Raw genomic sequence first — 6,000 nt, 5'->3', positions numbered from 1 at the left:
TGCATGACACAAGTAATTTTTCCAACAATTGTTTACAGACAGATTATTTCACTGTATCACAATTCCAGTGGGTCAGAAGTTTACATACACTATACTATGTTGACTGTGCCTTTAAACAGCTTGGAAAATTCCAGAAAATGTCATGGCTTTATAAGCTTCGGATAGGCTAATTGACATCATTTGAGTCAATTGGAGGTGTACCTGTGGATGTATATAAAGGCCTACCTTCAAACTCAGTGCCTCTTTGCTTGACATCATGGGAAAATCAAAATAAATCAGCCAAGACCTCAAAACAAACTGTGGACCTCCAGAAGTCTGGTTCATTTTTGGAATCAATTTCCAAACGCCTGAAGGTACCATGTTCATCTGTACAAACAATAGTATGCAAGTATAAACACCATGGGACCATGCAGCCATCATACTGTTCAGGAAGGAGACACTGTCTGTCTCCTAGAGATGAACGTACTTTGGTGTGAAAAGTGCAAATCAATCCCAGAACAACAGCAAAAGACCTTGTGAAGATGCTGGAGGAAACGGGTACAAAAGTGTCTATATCAACAGTAAAATGAGTCCTATATCGACATAACCTGAAAGGCTGCTCAGCAAGGAAGAAGCCACTGCTCCAAAACTGCCATAAAAAAAGCCAGACTACGGTTTGTAACTGCACATTGAGACAATGGTCTGATGAAACAAAAAAAGAACGGTTTGGCCATAATGACCATCATTACGTTTGGAGGAAAAAGGGGGAGGCTTGCAAGCCGAAGAACACCATCCCAAACGTGAAGCGCTGGGGTGGCAGCATCATGTTATGGGGGTGCTTTACTGCAGGAGGGACTGGTGCACTTCACAAAATAGATGGTATCATGATGCAAGAAAAATGTGTATATATTGAAGAAACATCTCAAGACATCAGTCTTGAAGTTAAAGCTTGGTTGCAAATGGGTCTTCCAAATGGACAATGACCCCAAGCATAGTTGTGGCAAAATGGCTAAGGACAACAAAGTCAAGATATTGGAGTGGCCATCACAAAGCCCTGACTTCAATCCTATAGAAAATGTGTAGGCAGAACTGAAAGTGTGTGTGAGCAAGGAGGAATACAAACCTGACTTGGTTACATCAGCTCTGTCAGGAGGAATGGGCCAAAGTTCATCCAACTTATTGTGTGAAGCTTGTGGAAGGCTACTCAAAATGCTTGACCCAAGTTTAAATTGTTTAAGGCAATGCTACCAAATACTAATAGAGTGCATGTAAACTTCTGACCCACTGGGAATGTGATGAAAGAAATAAAAGCTGAAATAAATAATCCTCATCTATTATTCTGACATTTCACATTCTTAAAATAAAGTGGTGATCCTAACTGACCTAAGACAGGGAATTTTTACTAGGATTAAATGTCAGGAATTGTGAAAAACTGAGTAAATGTATTTGGCTAGGGTGTATATAAACTTCTGACTTCAACTGCATGTCGGCTACATATACAGTACCAGTCAAAAGTTTGGACACACCTACTCATTCAAGGTTCTTTATTTGTACTATTTTCTACATTGTAAAATAATAGTGGGAATAACACATGGAATCCATGTAGTAACCAAAAAGGGGTTAAACAAATCAAAATATATTTTAGATTCTTCAAAGTAGATGACAGCTTTGTACACTCTTGGAATTATCTCAACCAGCTTCATGAGGTAGTCACCTGGAATGCATTTCAACTAACAGTTGTGCCTTCTTAAGTTAATTTGTGGAATTTCTTTCCTTAATGCGTTTGAGCCAATCAGTTGTGTTGTGAGAAGGTAGGGTTGGTATATAGAAGATAGCCCAGTTTGGTAAAAGACCAAGTCCATATTATGGCAAGAACTGCTCAAATAAGCAAAGAGAAATGACAGTCTATCATTACTTTAAGACATAATGGTCACTCAATATGGAACATTTCAAGAACTTTGAATGTTTCTTCAAGTGCTGTTGCAAAAACCATCAAGCGTTATGATGAAACTGGCCCTCAGGCTACGTGAATCAGGCCTTCATGGTGGAATTGCTGCAAAGAAACCACCACTAAAGGACATGAATAAGAAGAGTCTTGCTTGGACCAAGAAACATGAGCAATGGACATTGGACTGGTGGAAATCTGTCCTTTGGTATGATGAGTACAAATGAGATTTTTTGTTCCAACCATTGTGTCTTTGACGCAGAGTAGGTGAATGGATGATTTCTGCATGCGTGGTTCTCACTGTGAAGCATGGAGGAGGACGTGTGATGGTGTCGGGGTGCTTTGCTGGTGACACTGTCAGGGATTTATTTAGATTTCAAGGCACTCTTAACCAGCATGGCTACCAAAGCATTCTGCAGCGATACGCCATCCAATCTGGGTTGCGCTTAGTGGGACTATCATTTATTTTTCAAGAGGACAATTACCCAACACACCTCTAGGCTGTGTAAGGGCTATTTGACGAAGGAGAGTAATGGAGTGCTGCATCAGATGACCTGGCCTCCACAATCACCGACCTCAACCAAATTGAGATGGTTTGGGATAAGTTGGACCGCAGAGTGAAGGAAAAGCAGCCAACAAGTTCAGCATATGTGGGAAGTCCTTCAAGACTGTTGGAAAAGCATTCCTCATGAAGCTGGTGGAGAGAATGCCAATAGTGTGCAAAGCTGTCATCAAGGCAAAGGGTGGCGACTTTGAAGAATCTAAAATATATTTTGATTTGTTTAACACTTATTTGGTTACTACATGATTCCATATGTGTTATTTCATAGTTTTGATGTCTTCACTATTATTCTACAATGTAGAAAATAGTAAAAAATAAAGAACCCTTAAATGAGTAGGTGTCCAAACTTTTGACTGGTACTGTATCTTGTGCAGGTATGTACTCACCAATTTTCACCAAGGGACCAATTTTATGATTCAGTTATTTATCTGTTAAATATAAGAAGATATAAACCAGTATGACATGCCACACTACTTGGTGCTGATCATTGTCTGCCAGTAGGTTAATAACAAACTCACAGAATGGTTACACACACATAGACATAGGCACTTGTTCTGACAGTGTTTGGTGCTGCCCTTTGTAGGCTTTTAAAATGCAATGAGAAACCTCAGTCCCACACCCCCTTCCCTTGTTAATGCCACTTAGAGACAAGAAAATAAATGATCTTTTAATTTATATACAAATTTATAATTGAATATTTTAATTAAGAATGTATATAGATAAGTGTGTGTGTGTGTGTGTGTGTGTGTGTGTGTGTGTGTGTGTGTGTGTGTGTGTGTGTGTGTGTGTGTGTGTGTGTGTGTGTGTGTGTGTGTGTGTGTGTGTGTGTGTGTGTGTGTATTTAGAGAGCATGGGGGTATGAGAGGGAGATGAGAAAGAGAAAGAAATGGACTTGAGTGATCTCAAAAAAAGCACTCTTAGAAAATTATTTTTTTCCTGGACTGTTTTCCTCTCACTGGTTTCCACGGCAACACCCACCCCCATTGCAACCCAATGGGGTTATGTACTGTATGTCATGTGACCAATGGGGAGGAGGCAGAACACTCTTTGCCTAGTGGATACTCCCGGGGTAGGCAGTCCAATCACACAAAGGCAAAGGAGGAGACACGTTCTTGGGCCAGTATCTGAACTGTACAGACTATGGCCCAACATTGTCAATGACACAATATTGACGGAAACATTGGACCCTTGCCTTAGGAGACCGCTGAAATAAGTTGAGGAGAAGAGTTTCTCTGTGAGAGTACCTAACCAGTAACAGTCAGCCAATAGGAATAGGCTCCCCTTCACTCATTGCTTTTCTTTGGGCTACAATTAAGTTTGTATGTATCATAAGCTTTCTTTGCTGGTTGGATCAACTGTATTATTTTTGTACATTGATGTTCCTGTGTCCTCCACTCACTGTATGTCAAAGATATTTCCTATCCACTGTCCCACTGGGTGGGCACAAGTCTAATGATGGACTGAGCTACCAGCTACCCCTGAGTTAGGCTTTGATGTTAATTACGTTTATGATTCAGACAGAGCATCGCTCACCCCTTTTGAAGAGTATGGACAGACCGCGTATCCTGATTCTAATTCAGTCCTTATTGAACTGTAATGTTCCGGAACAGAATATTGAGAATAAGGTTCTAAGAACTCACTCCAGAAAGGGTTCAGAGTGACTATTTTGAGTGACTCAGGGAGCTAGCTGAGTTCAGTCTGGGTCCTCTCACTAGTGTTTTCTACTAGCCTTGTATTCTTCTCACCTTGCACCTAAGACAAGACCCATAACCTTGATCATTGTGTACGTAAGCTCTATTTTGGTGAATGGTACTCAGTGTCAAATATCTTAAAACAATCTGAATTTTAAAAGACAGAATCAAGAAAATACAAATAGAATTTTAAAAATATTTTGTTCTTGTGATTTAATGTTACCTTGGTTGTGATTTTTATTTCTCTGTTGATCTTTGATTTTTTTTTATGTCATAGCTGACAAAAAGTGATCTATTTTTTTAAGAACCCAGGGAAATTAAATTTTAAAAAAAATCAATAACATTTCTGTCTTCCCCCCAAAATGTACAAGAGGTATTTTGTTAGTTAAAGAATAAACGAGTCAGTCAGCTCAATATATATTGTACATTGGGTTACATTACATGTGCTTTAAAGAATGTAATAAAAGTATTTCTTTTGAATCAGTGAAGTCTGTCTTTTAAAAATGTCAATTCTTGGTTTATTCACATTTAAAAAAAATAATAATACCACTTACATCATGTAATAAAGTGGCAATAGTATGGCAACAAGTTCTCAATGAAAACATTATTTGCCTAGATATCCCTTAAATTTCAGTATAATCATATTCTTGTTTTCATGGTAATACACAATATACTTGTATGTGCTACAGTATAGATGGGGGTAACAAAAATAATATTTCTGAAATGACGAGATAGGTGTGAATATTATCGTGATGGCTCCCCCTAGTCTTCCAACAAGCTAAGTGGAGCGTCTGCCATATTGCTCTCGCTGATCCTGATCTGTGAACACTGAAGTTGTAAGAACTTAAAGGGCTAGGGACCAAAATGGGCCTATGTATAACACATTAGCCTGGTCCCAGATGTGTGCTTTTGCCTACTCCGTTGTCATTGTTTGGCATGACAATTCCTTAAGAAGTTGGCAAGAGAGCAGAAACAACACCACATCGCATTCCAAACTGCAGAGTGGGACCTGGGCCCTGTTTCAGAATCATAAAACACGGGACGAGATGTTAAAAACTGTCCATCGTGCCAATAGATGGAATGCACTCGCATGAGATTTGCCGTGATGTTGACAGAGTGGCATGGGAGGTTTATTTCTTAGACTGGGGTAAGATGTCAATTTTTGGGACACATCCTCAGTAGTGTGCCTTCGAATCAGTGGGTGTTTCGGCCTTTGATCACTAAACACCCTCATCAAAGGTGGCCAGCTTTAGAGCACTTGTACTCCTCCGTTAGACTTGTAAGAGGTAGTTCAAGGACCCCTTTGCCATAGAGGCTGATGTTACTCAGGCATCGTGGGACACCCAGCCATTTCTTCACGTATGAGGTAATGGTTCGCTCCATCTTCTCCACTGTTGTTATTGGGACCTCATAGACGGTGAGTGGCCACATTACCCGGGGGAGAAGTCCAAACTGTAGGCACCAGAGCTTGAGCCTCCCAGGCAGTAGGGTCTTGTTGATGTTCTCAAGACCGTCGGCGATGTCCTGCCTTACTTGCTGCACTTGATCTTTATCCCGGAGGCTTTCGTTGTACCATCTACCCAGGCTCTTGATGGGTTGCTCAGACACCGTTGGTATCGGGTCATCTCCAATGCAGAACCTCACATCTTTAAGCTGTCCCTTGACTATGGAGATGCTTCGAGATTTGCTTGGCTTGATTTTCATCCGTGCCCACTTGATGTTATCCTGCAGTTTTGCAAGTAGCCGCCTGGTGCATGCTGCAGTGGTGGCCAGTGTAGTCATGTCATCCATGTATGCTCGGATAGGTGGGAGACGGAGCCCTT

This window comes from Oncorhynchus gorbuscha, linkage group LG08 (assembly GCF_021184085.1).
Source record: "Oncorhynchus gorbuscha isolate QuinsamMale2020 ecotype Even-year linkage group LG08, OgorEven_v1.0, whole genome shotgun sequence".
NCBI lineage: Eukaryota > Metazoa > Chordata > Actinopteri > Salmoniformes > Salmonidae > Oncorhynchus > Oncorhynchus gorbuscha.
The sequence above is the reverse complement of the archived record's forward strand: the minus strand, read 5'-3'. Positions refer to the sequence as shown.